The following is a 15,084-nucleotide window of genomic DNA, read 5'->3' as shown; positions in this document are numbered from 1 at the left end:
TTTTTAGTTTTTGCCATTCACATTTAGGTATTTATCCACTTGGAATTTTTTTTGAGCAGGGTAAAACAGAAGTTTAATTTCTTTTTTTTTTTCAGCATATGAATGAAAGTTTTGCTGCTTATTTTTCCAAATAACTTTTTAGACTACTTTCTCTTATCACTATCACTTTATAGAAGGACATTTTAATACTAAAACACGGGAAGAGCATAAGTTCAGAGTAAAGGAGAGTCCTTTAAATCAAATACTTATACCCGAGTTTTACTTATTTGATTTGTCCATATTTGTCTCACTTTGTTCCAGATCTAAGCAAACTTAGCTTTGCCTCAGTCTCAGTTCATGGAGATGGATGAAGAACCTTATCTTTGTACTCTAATCCTCCAACTCCAACGATCACATAAATTCCTGAGTGTCTCCAGAACTGCACAAACCCTAAGGACCTTTAAACTGTGCACCCGAGAGTCACACAGTACTCCAGAGACACACAGGATTTTCACATCTTTGGCTACTTGCTCTGGGAAATCACTCTTAAAACTAACCCAAGAAAGCCAAAGTGTGGCCTAGTGGTTGAGAGCAGACTTCCCACATATGAGTTCTGTTTCAATCCCTGGCCCTGGTACCTAAGAAAACAAAACTAACCCAAGTCCTGTCCTTCACATGCTTTTTATTTTAGGTACCTGGGCCCAGAGATTGAACCTGGGACCTCGTATGTGGAAGGCCAGCGCTCGACCACTGAGCCTTACCAGCTCCCCTGAGTTGGTGTTTTTGTTTGCTTGTTTGTTTTTAGGAGGCACTGGGAACCGAACCTGGGACCTCCCATGTGAGAAGCAGGTGATCAACTGCTTGAGCCACATCCGCATCCCCTCACTGCATTTTAAACCCTGTCTCCCTGTCCATAAAGTGTTTGAGTGCCTCTGCTACCACGTATATATACTGTATTGTTTGGAGTACACAGACAGTGTAGTGTTTCTCCACTGGTGTTCTCTGAACTCATCAACTACCCTTTTCCCTTCTTCCTTGGTCCAGTTTTACAGCCCTCCACCTTTGGGTCACGTTTTCCCCAAACATTATACGTCAGCCTTTAGCATCCAAGAGCAAAACTATGGAATGGCCCTCATTTTAAATCCAGTTATTGTGAAAGCATGTGTTTTCCTTTGATTTTGCCACAGGGTAAACTAGCATGAGCTGTTTGTGAGAAAGGACTGTCAGTGACAGTCACATAAGGTGTTAAGTCAGTAGCACCGAGTAGGCTAGTATCTCTTGTTTTTTGGACAAAGTGGAGATCCAGGAGACACATGCCACCAACACTGTATTGATGTATAGAATTCACTTTTCCATCTGTAGACAAATAGAGTGATATATATGTTAAAAAACTCAATCCACAGCTAACAAGGATTTTCATGTATATTTGATCCAATGTATGAGAGTTTGTTGTTTTTTTTCTGATAAACTACCAGATGGACCATTTGCTTGCTGTGGGGAGTGATGATAAGGTCAAAGTAGGACAAAGTTTGAAAAGGTAGCCTCTCCATTTGCCTCCTGCCACCACCCTCTCCACTTGATTCTGCCCTAGAAAACAGCCACTCAACAGCACTTACTAGAAATGCCTGAGCCTGAAGTTAAACTATTCCCTCCTCAGCTACAATAATCCTGAATTGGTTCTTTGTACAAGATCGTCCATTTAGAAATCAAATCTACAGTGCCCTCAATAAATCTCTCTAAATGCCTTTGAAATGGAAATTCCCAGGTAAAGTTTTATCAGAGGAAGATCAATCAGCACTTTTTGTGTGACCCATTTTATAGTCATCAAAACCACAGACCATCAGGACTAGAATTTTTTATGTCATATGTTTTACTGCCTTTAAAGTGTCTTTTCATTAAAGATAGATCCCTCATTTTGAGACAAGAAGTTTAGAACATTTTTGAGTGCCATTAATTCCATTCCTTTGGGAAGCGGATGTGGCTCAACTGATAGAGCGTCCATCTACCATATGGAGGGTCCAGGGTTCAATCCCCAGGGCCTCCTAATCTGTGTGGTAAGTTGGCTCACAAAGTAATGAACATGCTAAAAGAGGTCCAATAAAGTGCCACGAGGTTTTCAGGAAGAAGCAGTACTTTCAGCTGGGTAATCTGAGAAGGCTTCCTGGAGGAAGTGGCCTTTGAGCTGCTCCTAGAGTGAAGATGATTTTGAATAGAGACAGTAAAGAAAATAAGAGCAAATTTCCAATCCACCCTAGAGGTGGGCCCCTTGAGGAGAGGAGCGGAAGAGAGGGAGTAAAGCTCTAGAAAAGGGTAAGGAGTGATGATAAAGAACTAAAGAAGGGAAACGGACTTTGGCCCAGTGGTTAGGGCGTCCGTCTACCATATGGGAGGTCCGCGGTTCAAGCCCCGGGCCTCCTTGACCCGTGTGGAGCTGGCCATGCGCAGTGCTGATGCGCGCAAGGAGTGCCGTGCCACGCAAGGGTGTCCCCCGCGTGGGGGAGCCCCACACGCAAGGAGTGCGCCCGTGAGGAAAGCCGCCCAGCGTGAAAAGAAAGTGCAGCCTGCCCAGGAATGGCGCCGCCCACACTTCCCGTGCCGCTGACGACAACAGAAGCGGACAAAGAAACAAAAGCAGACAAAGAAACAAGACGCAACAAATAGACACCAAGAACAGACAACCAGGGGAGGGGGAGAAATTAAATAAATAAATCTTTTTAAAAAAAAAAAGAACTAAAGAAGAGAACAGTCTGGAGCTGCCAAAACCAGAGTATCTGCCTGAGATTACTCTTGGTAAAGACTAGGGATAAAGAGAAAGAGGGCAAGGAGTGGGAAACGCCCTTAATGGCAAAGGAAAAGGAGTTGATTTGCTCGTAAGTGTTCTGGATGTTGAGGGCTTGTTAAATGATAGGGCTGCTATATTAGCCAAAAGGGCGCTGATGCAAAATGCCAGAAATCTGTTGGCTTTTAAAGAGTATGTATTTGGGGCAAAATCTTACAGTTACAAGATCCTAAAGAGTACAACTCAAGGTTACTTCCTTACCATACTCTGTTGCCACATGTTGAAACAAGATGGCGGGCACCATCTGCTAGGGTTCAGCCTTTTCCCTCTTAAGGCTCTGTGGGTCCAGCTTCTGATCTCAGCTGCTCTGTTCTCTTCACAAGATCTGCTGTAAACTATCAGGCAAATGATTCGTCTCTCTTCCTGGGGCCTCTGCCATGTCTATGGAGCGCTCTCTTCTTGCCTATCTGCTTCCCTGTTCTCTTTGAGTGAGCCTCTGTTTATATAGTCTGCCTAGGGGGCAAGGACTCAGCCCTGCACACCCTAATGACATGTTCGAATCAAAGCCCTAATCTTGATTTAGTCAAGTAGATGTAAAGCCTTCGGCTTTAAATCAATCAAAGGGTATCATGCCCAGAAGAACAGACCACTTTATAAACATAATATCTCTTTTTGGGATTCATAGATATCAAACTGCCACAGCTGCCTTTCTGGAGTCAAGTATATGAAATATCTTGTATCAAGTAAACTGGAAGATTTTGGAAAATGCAAATTACCTGTGACAGTTTGAAGCTGGGTGGATCCTATTAATAGAGAAATAAAAAGCCACGGACACAAAAATGATGAAGACAGGGGAATCCATGAAGCAGAGAGACCACCATGAGAGCAAGAAGCTGAAAGCAATGTGGCCTGGAGAAGAAAGCAGGGATGGGCAGAGCTGCTTTTGTGTCCTGCCATGTGGCAGGAGTCCAAGATACCAGCAACCAACCTTCAAGGAGAGAGCGTCGCCTGATGCCTTGATTTAGACACTTTTCTCAGTCTTGGAATTGCAAAGTTTTAATCTAATAAACTCCTGTTATAAAAGCCAACACATTTCTGGTATATTGCTCACAGCAGCTTTCTCAAACTAAAACTTTACTTTTATATCAACTTCACAAACCAAAAGATTTCAGAAAGAAACACCAATTTGTTTTCTTATGGGGACCAAAAGATGCTTTATCCTCTGCCAAGTTGTGGCAAATTTCAAGGCTAAGCATGATTAAAGGCAACTATTTCATATCGAATCCTGGTAAAGCCTAGAGGAGAAATGAGAAGAGAAGACAAAAAGAAACAGACACAGAAGATGGCACAGTGAATGGACACAGACGGCAATACAGCAAGGTGGCGGGGGGGGGGGGGAGGGGAAAAAAGCCAACTGTTTCACTTGGTCTAGGTAGTAGTTACGTATGTATACAGATTTAAAATCAGGTTGTACACTTAAGATATATGTCCTAAGAACAAGGAGGCTCACGTAACCATCTTAATTACAGGTATCAAGTTCAGGAAATTTAACATCGATATAAAACTTACCATCTATAGTCCTATGTTAATGTCCTTTATTAGAATGAGTCCAGGATCATGTATTGAATTTAATTATTGTCTCTTCAGTAGCTTTTTACTGTAGAAATCTTATACAATATAAAATTTCCCATTTTAGCCAAATCCAAGCATACTATTCAGTGGGAAAGCACATGCACTCTGTTATATTCATTAACAGAACTGTCCCATCATTTCAAACAAAAATCCTAAACCCATTATACATTAACTCCCCATTCCTCCTCCCCCCCCCCCGCCATGATCTGTACTTTACTTTCCATCTCTATGAATTTCCATGTTCTATTGATTTTATATAAGTGGAATCATACACTCCCTTTTTGTCTGGCTTAATCACACAACATGATTTCTTCAAGGTTCATCCATGAAGTAGTATATATCAGCTTTATTCCTTTTTAAAGCTGTATAATATCCCATTATACTTATATACCACGTTTTGTCTATCCATGCAACTGCTGATGGACATTTGGGTTGCTTCAACCTTTTGGCTATTGTGAATGAGCACTGAGGTACAAATAACTGAATCCCTGCTTTCAGTTATTTGGGGTATATACTTAGAAGTGGGATTTCTAGGTCATATGGTACATCTAGCTTTAATTTTTGAGGACCCAAAGCTTTTCCACAGAGACTGCACTATTTTTCATTCCCACCAACAATGTGCTATGGTTTCTATTTCTCCACATCTTCATAAGTACTTGTTATTTTCCTTTTTTTACAAAATAATAGCCATTGTAATGGGTTATTGTGGTTACATTTTGTATTTCCCTAATGGCTAATGATGTTGATCATGTTTTCATCTGCTTGTTGGCTATTTGTGTATGTTCTTTCAGGTTTGATATGTGTAGTCCTTGGCCCATTTTTTAAAGTGGGTTAATTCTCTTGTTGAGTTGTAGGAGTTCTTTATATACTCTGATATTAAATTCTTGTCAGATAAATAGTTTCACAAATAGTTTCTCCGTCTCATTGGTTGTCCTTTCACTTTTTTGGTAACTTCCTTCAATGTACAAAAGTTGTTCATTTTGATGAAGTTCAATTTATTTTTTGTTTTGTTGTTTGTGCTTTCAGTGTAAAGTCTGAGTCCATTGCCTAATATTTGATCCTGAAGATATTTTCCTATGTTTATTTTCTAAAAATTTTGTGGTTTTGCTCTTATGTTTAGACAGTTGATCTATTTTGAGTTAATTTTTTTAAAGATTTATTTCATTTATTTATCATTTATATATCTCTCCCCATGCCCTCATTATTTCCACTTGCTGTGTCTGTTCATCTTCTTGGTTTCTTAAGGAAGCACTGGGAACCAAATCCGGGACCTGCTGTGAGCCAGGGAATACCGAGAGCTTCCGAAGGAAGCGGACTTGGCCCAGTGGCTTGGGCGTCCGTCTACCACATGGGAGGTCCGCGGTTCAAACCCCGGGCCTCCCTGACCCGTGTGGAGCTGGCCCATGTGCAGCGCTGATGCGTGCAAGGAGTGCTGTGCCACGCAGGGGTGTCCCCCGCTTAGGGGGGCCCCACGCGCAAGGAGTGTGCCCCGTAAGGAGAGCCGCCCAGCACAGAAAAAGTGCAGCCTGCGCAGGAATGGCGCCGCACACGTGGAGAGCTGATACAGCAAGATGACGCAGCAAAAATGAGACACAGATTCCAGGTGCAGCTGGCAAGAATACAAGCAGACACAGAAGCAGACAGTGAATGGACACAGAGAGCAGACAACTGGGGGGGGGCAAGGGAGGAAGGGGAGAGAAATTTTTAAAAAAAGAGTTGCCGAAAGCCACCCAATGACTGGTTTCTAAAGTGCCCCACCATCACCACCTATTACCAAAATGGGAGAGGGGGGCTGCAACTTGGAGGACTCGCATCAGTTCTGAGCTAAGCTTCAGTCTGGGTGTGAAGGGCGGCAGCAGGAGGAGATAGAGGTGCTGGTTTGAGGACTTTAGATGCTCAAATGGAATGGTGTCTGGACTGGTGTCCTGTGGGCACCAGCTCAGAGAAAATGATCTTTGGGTTGTAGGAAAAAGAAAGATGAAATCAGAAAGAATCAGTGTTCAGAGTCTGCAAAGCTGCAAGCCCTTTGGTTGAGAGAGCCAGTGTAGAAGATGATTTTCAATCTGGCTATGGGGTGGAAAGAACATAAAGTGAAAGGAAGGGGTGTCCACTCTTCCAAACACGCACTTTTCCATAAACCCTGAGATGACTCCTCCCCAAATCCCCACCTCCATCACTTTCCTATGGCGACCTGGTTATGTGGACATCTCCCTCAAAGTGTAGCATGGGACTAAGGAGAGTCCTGGCACCTCAGAAGAGGAAGCAGGAAGACATGCCGCCCTCCCTTGCCTCTCAGCTTCTGTCTAACCAGCTGCTCTTTCGAAAATTGGGCAGGGGATGCCAGTGTCGGTAACTGATCTTCAGCATATCATGTAGAAGTAACATGTTCCCAGCATTGGAAACAGAGCTAGAGCAGGAGACTCTTCCTGATCCCTATGAAGATTTTATGTACCCTCACCTCTACTAATTTGGCTACTTTGAAGCTCAAAAAGGTGATTTATCAAACTCTGCTATGCACCAGCATGTTTGGAAGAATAAACCTCAATCCCGTTGAATGGCTTTTTTGGGAAAAGAGATGATTTGATACTGGACCCCCTGCAAAAGAAAAAGCTCTATTCACTTAAGCTGAATTCACCACTTCTTAAGTGCAGGCAGTTTCTTTATGATAAGTTGGGTGGAATAAGCCCATGTCTTGGATAACCATGGGATCTCTTTGCCTTTACCTCTAGCAGCAGGCTACTTCAGGTTCCAGGGTGGCCAATGGAAGGTGAGGTGATCAAGAAAAACATCAAGTGAGTTCCACCTCAGGTGATCTATTTCTATCAACCTACATGGAATGAAAAGGTACCAGAAACTATATGAGAGAAAAAAGACACAGTTGTCTATGAATTAGATTCAGTGCCCATTGAAGATTCCTGTTTTATCAGTTCCAGAGTGGGAGGCAAATGGACAATTATCAAGGAACTTGCCGTCACCTTGCGAGGACCAGAAGATAATACTCTGCTGTTTGGATCAAAGTTTGAGAGTGGAAACCTGCAAAAAGCTGTCACAGTAGGCACCTGTGAGTATGAACTCACCTTACAAACTGACCTCTATACAAACACACACATTCAGTGGTTTTATTTTTGAAATCAGAATGCCAGAAAAGATGCCACTTATCGCTTCACCATTGTCAGCTTGTTGAAACCCAAGAGCCTTTACCCCATAGTACACCATGAAGCCACTCATTTAGATGCCATCACCTACAACACTGGCTGGAGGAGAGAAGGAAATGAAATCAAGTACTGTAAGAAAAGCACGGATAGTGGGCAGCAGCCCTTCTCCTCTCTCACATGGACCATTCAGTTTCTGCATGATAGGACACTTGCTTCTTTGCACACTTCTATCCACATACATACACCAATTTGCAATGGTACTTCCTGTCTTTTGCACACAGTCCCATCCAGTCTCAGATCTGCAAGCTCAAATTTTATGCAGGAGCCTAGCAGGAAATATTGTCTACCTGCTCACCATCACAAACCCGTCCCGGAGCCCTCAAGAGGTAGCTGCAAAGGAAGCCGTGGTCTTGAATGCTAGTCTACCCTGGGAAAAGTAATAGCTCCTGGATTAGGAATTTTGGAGTTCATCCTTAGCAACTCCCCAGATGCCCAGCTCCTCAGAGATCTCTTTGTCTTCAAGGTGATTCCCATGTTAAATCCAGATGTAGTCAGCATAGGAAATTATTGGTGTTCTTTGCTGGAAGGAACTTGAACAGGCATTATAAGACCATTCTGAAGTAGTCTTTCCCTTACATCTAGTACACCAGCAACATGATCAAGAGACTTCTTGAAGAAGGGAGGTTCTCTTGTGTTGTAATTTCCATAGCCACACCCAGACGAATAATACCTTCCTGTATGGCTGTAATAACAACATTTGCAAGTACTGGCTTCATGAACGAGTCTTTCCATTAATGTTAGCAAAAAAATGCTCCAGATAAGTTCACTTTTCATATTGTTGTTTTTTTTTCCTAGACACAGTGTCTAGAAGAGCTTAAAGAGCTCTTTCAATGGGAAATCATAAGAAGTTCCCTGAATTTGGACAAGATATGGACTTAGAAGGAAGTTGGAGTACCGTATCTTTGTCTGAAATTGCCAGCACCAGAAGGTCTGACAGCTCCCTCTCAGACGGTCTCCTTGTTCACCTACTGAGCGTAGCAGAAGAGTTGGATCAGAAGATGTATAAGTAGAAGAAGAAAAAAAGCCACTCCAGACTAGGAAACAGTGAAATGAGCAGTATCAGAAAAATGTGATGCAGTAGTTAAAGTTAACAGAAGATGCCCCAACACTTAAATAGAAGAGACAAAGGCACCTCCCTGGACCCATCAAAACTGGCCACTGCGATTCTAAGAATAGAGAGTCCGAGCAAGAAGCCAGGTTTTATGGTAGCATATGCTCAAAAAAGCAGCACAAACACCAGCCAAGAGCCTGCTCCAGGTGCGAAGCCAAACTTGCGCAGGAGCAGATATCCTACCACTGAGAGAGGCTGGGCAGCCATGCCAGCATACACGTCCCTGCACATAGACACATATCCAGAGATGTCGCAGGGCTGTGCTGCACACGCGCTCACTTGGGATGATTGGGATTAAACACATTTTGTAACTGGGAGTTACCATGGAGAGCTGCGCTATTTTACATTACCACTGGCAATGAATGAGTGTTCCTGTTTCTCAGTGTCCTCTCCAAAACTTGTAATTTTCTGTGTTTTTGTTTGTTTATATTTAATAGTGCCATTTTAGTGGGCGAGAAATGGTATTTCACTGTGGTTTTTTTTGTTTGTGTGTTTTTTTTAGATTTATTTTTTATTTATTTCTCTCCCCTTCCCCTCCCCCGTCTGCTCTCTGTGTCCATTCACTGTGTGTTCTGTGTCTACTTGCATTCTTGACAGTGGCACCGAGAATCTATGTCTCTCTTTGTTGCGTCATCTTGCTGCATCACCTCTCCATGTGTGCGGCGCCACTCCTGGGCAGGCTGCTTTTTTTTTTGCGCGGGGCAGTTCTCTTTGTGGGGCTCACTCCTTGCACATGGGACTCCCCTATGCAGGGGACACCCCTGTGTGGCAGGGCACTCCTTGTTCATGGATCAAGAGTCCCGGGCTTTGAACCCTGGACCTCCCATCTGGTAGGTGGACACTCTATCAGTTGAGCCATCAGCTTCCCTCACTGTGGTTTTGATTTGCATTTCCCTGATGGCTAATGATGTTGAACATCTTTTTTTAAAGATTTATTTATTTATTTATTTCTCTCCTCTTCCCCACCCTGGTTGTCTGTTCTCTGTGTCTATTTGCTGCATCTTCTTTGTCCACTTCTGTTGTTGTCAGCGGCACAGGAATCTGTGTTTCTTTTTGTTGCATCATCTTGCGTCAGCTCTCTGTGTGCGCAGCGCCATTCCTGGGCAGGCTACCCTTTTTTCGCACTGGGTGGCTCTCCTTATGGGGTGCACTCCTTGCGTGTTGGGCTCCCCTACACGGGGGACACCCCTGTGTGGCACAGCACTCTTTGTGCGCATCAGCACTGCATGTGGGCCAGCTCCACAAGGGTCAAGGAGGCCCGGGGTTTGAACCGCGGACCTCCCATGTGGTAGACGGACGCCCTAACCACTGGGCCAAGTCCACTGCCTGATGTTGACCATCTTTTCATGTGCTCTTTGACCATTTGTATTTCTTCTTTGGAAAGATGTTTATTCAAGTCTTGTCCATTTTATAATTGGGTTGTTTGTCTTTTTGTTCTTAAGTTGATGGATTTCTTTATATATTCGGGATATTAAACCTTTATTGTTTTTGTGGTTTCCAAATATGTTTTCCCAATTCCTAGATATTTTATTCTTTTAGTTGTTACTGTGAATGGAATTGTTTTCTTGATTTCCTTTCCAGATTGTTCATTGCTGGCATGATACAACATTTTAAAAGTAATTAATGCCACTGAATTGTATACTGGAAAATGGCAAAAATGTCAAATTTTCTGTTATTTATATATATGTTAACCACAATAAAACAAATTATTTCCGGAGTTAGGTTGGCATAGTCAATGGAAGGAATATGTCTTACATTTTTTTAGACACACACAAATCTGCAAATAGAAGAAGACTGGTATTTCTGACAAGGAAAAATTCTAGCAAGGTGCCTGCATTTTCATTTCTCTAGCGATTTGTCAACAATAGCCAGCATCATCACCGTTTGCATTTGCTCAGTGATTTATCATTTCAAGTTAGGACTCCACATATTACAGGCAGCACTGGTTTTAAAATTCAGCACCCAAACTTACTAGTTTGATCTTGGGCATATTAACCTGATCCTTGGGTTTTCCTTCAGTACTATAGGGATAATAGATTTAAGTGAGATGATGTATGTGTTATAGATGCATTTGTTTGTGTTCATAAGCCTTGTTTTCTTCATATTTGTTTATTGCTTCTCTTCCCCCACAGAGTGGAAGCCAAGATTTCCCCGTTTTATTCATTGCTGTATCATCAGAGTATAGGAGAGTGCCTGTCACTTAACACTGGATGAATGGACAGACCATTCTGACTTGTAACTGGGGGAGAAGGGAGAAGTTTTGTGTGTGGGCAAAGTCACAATCCACAGGCACAACAAAGGAGAACGAAGAGAATGGTCTGAGTTCCTGGAGTTAGAGAAATGAATGGCAAAGTTTTTCACTGAGAAATAATGGTGTCGTCTAAGTAAGGATGAGGGCCAGGAGCAGTGAGAACTGTTCAGAAGAGACTTTCTGTATTCTGGAGCACAAGCTGACCTGTTTGGTGGTGAAGCACAGTCCCAGCCTTGGCCAGGAGATCCCTCCACCTCTGCTCAGAATCCGGCCTTGCTCAGACTGGGGCTTGGAACATCTAGGAGCAGACTTGGCAGGGACTCTGGCTTTCTCCTATGGGTAGTCGTGGGGCTGAGGGGCCACCCAGGCATTCCTTTGGTGGCAGTTAGGGATTTGGGAAGCAAAGGCAGGTAAGGAGGGACGGAGCAGGTATCTCATGGGACTTGCAGCTGACACACTGATTTGTAACAGCCCTTAAGGACTCATGTTTTGGGGGAACTGGTTTTCAGTAATCAGGGTGGTGGTTGCTTGTGCTATAATTTTATATAAAAAGGAAATGTGATCTTATTATGTAGATATGAACTAGTGTTTCTGATACATGGCTAGCTCTGAATACACATTTGCTATTAATATTTTAAATTCTATTAACAATTGACGAGATTCAAAAGAATTATGTGTAGAGTATGAAGAATGAAAAAATGAACATGCCATACCCACTTGAAGATGGTGTTTTGCATCCCCCTTTTAAAAGCTTTAACAATTTGTCATGTAACCCCCCTCTAAATAGAATATTTAGTTTTTCAAGCTTTTGAATTTTAGTAAGTTGAATCATATGTATGTATTACTCTGTGACTTGCTTTTTTTGCACATTTCTCAATTGTCCATGAACTCTTGTGTTCCCAAATGTTTGCTATTACAGCCATTGCTAAGAATATTCTTGTATATATGTTTCCTGATATACACATATAAGAGTTTCTACAAGGTACATACCTAGGAATGGAATGGCCAAGCCATAGTATATAAACAGTTTCAGCTTTCTTAGATGCTTCTTTTTTCTATTGCTGTGTAACAATCCTTCCCAAAACTAGAAGCTCAATGAAGTGTCTAATTGGGGTAATGAAAATGTTCTAAAACTAGATTGTAGTGATGGTTGTTCGACTTGCTAAATTGACTAAAAATCAATTAATTGTATACTTAAAATGAGTAAATTTATTTTAAACATATAAAACAGGATTTTTTAAAAAGATTTATTTATTTATTTCTCTCCCCTCCCCCCCCACCGTGGTTGTCTGTTGTCTGTGTCTATTTGCTGCAAAGTCTTCTTTGTCCGCTTCTGTGTTGTCATCAGCACGGGAATCTGTGTTTCTTTTTGTTGCATCATCTTGTTGTGTCAGCTCTCCATGTGTACGGCGCCATTCCTGGGTGGGCTGCGCTTTCTTTCCCGCTGGGCAGCTCTCCTTATAGGGCGCACCCCTTGTGCATGGGGCTTCCCTATGTGGGGACACCCTGTGTGGCACGGCACTCCTTGCGCGCATCAGCACTGCGCATGGGCCAGCTCCACACGGGTCAAGGAGGCCCGGGGTTTGAACCGCAGACCTCCCATGTGGTAGACAGATGCCTTAACCACGGGGCAAGTCTGCCACCAAAATGAGTAAATTTTATGGTATGTAAATTATATCTCAGTAAGTTTTTTTAACAACTAAATAACTTAAAACAGTAAGTCATTTTTTTGCTCGTGAATCTTCAGTTTGGTTAGAGAATGGCAGGGATGGCTCATTTGCTCTTACGCAGTATCAGCTGGTGCACCTCAACTGGGGTGAGTCTCCACCTCCAGGAATCCTCTCTCACAGGGCGGGTTGGTGCTGGACGCTCTCCCTGGGACTCCTTGGGCTTCCTGACAACATGGCAGCTGGACTCTAAGAGCAAATATTCCAGGAGACCCAGGAAGAAGCTGCAAGCCTTCTTTTGATCTACTCATGGAAGTCTCAGAATGTCACTTCTGCATTCTGTTGGCCAAACAAGTCACTAAAGCCAGCCCAGATTCAGTGAGAATAGCAGAGAATGTGGCCATCTTTAATCATACAAGGTAATGCCAAATTGTTTCTCAACTAGTAGTACTAATGATACTCCCACCAAAAGTAAATGTTCTTCACTCTCTCACTATTTGATAAAATTATTAATTTTTGCCATCCAGGAGGGTATAAAAGAGTATCTTATTATGGCTTTAATTTGTATTTCTCTGATTTCTAATGAATTTGAGCAACTTTAGAAATGTTTATTGGCTGTGCATATTTCCTCTTCTGTGAAGTGCTTGCTCAATTTCTTTACTCATTGTATTTTAGGGTACTTGAATTTTCTTATTTATTTACAGGAACTCATCATATATTCTTGGTACTAATCCTTGATCAGTTATATGTATGCAAATGTTTCCTCCAGTTTGTCTGTTTGATTTCCTTGTGGTATCTTTGGAGGAACAGACATTACTTACGCATGGCTCTGTCAAGACACTGCTCATATTCCTTCAGTCAATTTGTTTATCTCTACCTCAAAGCTATTCTGTCTTATTTATTCACCTTATAATATAATAGTCAATAATTTGTAGATGGGGGGTGTTTCTGGACAGTTATGTCATCTGTGCTGGCTTGGAGAGCAAACCTCATTGAGTAAAAGGCAAGAATAGGCGATATCCATATTTTATAAACTAGGAAACTGAAGCTCAAACTCAGGACTCTTGACTTCTAATTAAATTCTCTTTCCATCTCCCCATAAACTTCCCACCACTGTATAGAGAGTGATGTTTGGGGAAAATAAGAGGCTGTGCTTGCAGCATGTATTAAATATTTTCTGCTCAATAAATGTTAATTTCTTCCTTCTTTAGCAGTGATAAGTCTCACAGGCACGTGGACACACTTTGTGAAGTACAATGTACATGTAATTATTATTACTATTTTCAAAGAAGTAGATGTCTCTCAAATCCATAACCATTGTCCCTCCCAAATTCTTCAGTGTGCCTCAAGTTGGTAAGTTTCACAAGGGGCATAAAATAGATATTTCTTATCTTTAAATCTTGTCACTTAAGGACATAAAAATTTCTTTAATTTCAGGTGAAAAGTAAACTACTCACCTTATCTTGCATCAAATATTGCAATAGCCACCAAGGCAATGGATGCAATGCAATGTATCTAGAACACAATGACAAAAATGACATCAATCTCTGCAAAATAATTTTTAAAATTTTTATTAGAAAAGTGTATATTTACAGAAAAGGTATGCATAGAGTTCCCATATACCACCCTATTATTAAGACCTTGCATTAATGTAGTACATTTGTTCCAATTCATGAAAGAACATTTTTATAATTGTACTATTAACTATAGTCCTAATTATGATATACCTGGCTTTCAGAGGAAAGACAAATGAGAATGCATATAAATAAATTCCTAACTACAAAGCCTCAAATTAAAGTGCCCTCTTAATTACTTACCCACATGAAATCCCAGGATCAAATCCCAGATTAGTAGTTTTGTATAAATTGGTAAATTAGTTAAATAAGTATCAACATTTTTTCTTCAAAAAATGCTTTTGGAAAGCAAGAAATGCAGGAATTCTTTGGGGACTAAAACATTGTTTGAAACAAGCCTAACTGTACAGTGCCTGCCAGTGGTAATCTCAATTGTGTCGGTTGTCTGATTTCTAGGGCTAGTCCTTGATTTATCTGTAAAACAAGGAGATGGCATAAGGTGACTTTGGCCCCTGAGGGTTGCCCCGGCCACAGCAGCATCTGAATCACCTCTGAGATCATGGCAATGTGTGGAGTCCACCCTGATCAGTGCCAGGAGGAACACGGACGACGGGAATAGAGGGTACTCCTTTGCCTCCCTAGAGCATACTGCCTGCCCTTGAGAATTATACTGGCAAAGTGCAGTGAGTTGCACAACTCTGCAAGTGAAAGTGAGTGCCTCCCTAAATGGTGCTCACTTATCCTAGCTCTGGTTGCAGTGCTGAACTCAGGACTTGGAAAGAGTTATTTCGGGCAGTTAAAAGCTTTCATTGGGTAAAAATCCAATCACCTGCCCTTTCCAGCCGCCACTCACCAGTGTAATTCAACCTGTTTCCT

General features: G+C 42.0%; 2 pseudogenes; both read left to right on the top strand.

Annotated features, from left to right (window-relative positions):
* The first annotated feature begins 6,082 nt into the window (after positions 1-6,082).
* On the top strand, positions 6,083-8,452 carry LOC101439158 (cytosolic carboxypeptidase 2-like; annotated as a pseudogene).
* On the top strand, positions 8,407-9,014 carry LOC139439061 (cytosolic carboxypeptidase 2 pseudogene; annotated as a pseudogene).
* The last annotated feature ends 6,070 nt before the right edge of the window (positions 9,015-15,084 follow it).

Source organism: Dasypus novemcinctus, chromosome 5, assembly GCF_030445035.2.
Source record: "Dasypus novemcinctus isolate mDasNov1 chromosome 5, mDasNov1.1.hap2, whole genome shotgun sequence".
Classification (NCBI taxonomy): domain Eukaryota; kingdom Metazoa; phylum Chordata; class Mammalia; order Cingulata; family Dasypodidae; genus Dasypus; species Dasypus novemcinctus.
This window is presented reverse-complemented; position numbering and strand designations above follow the sequence as displayed.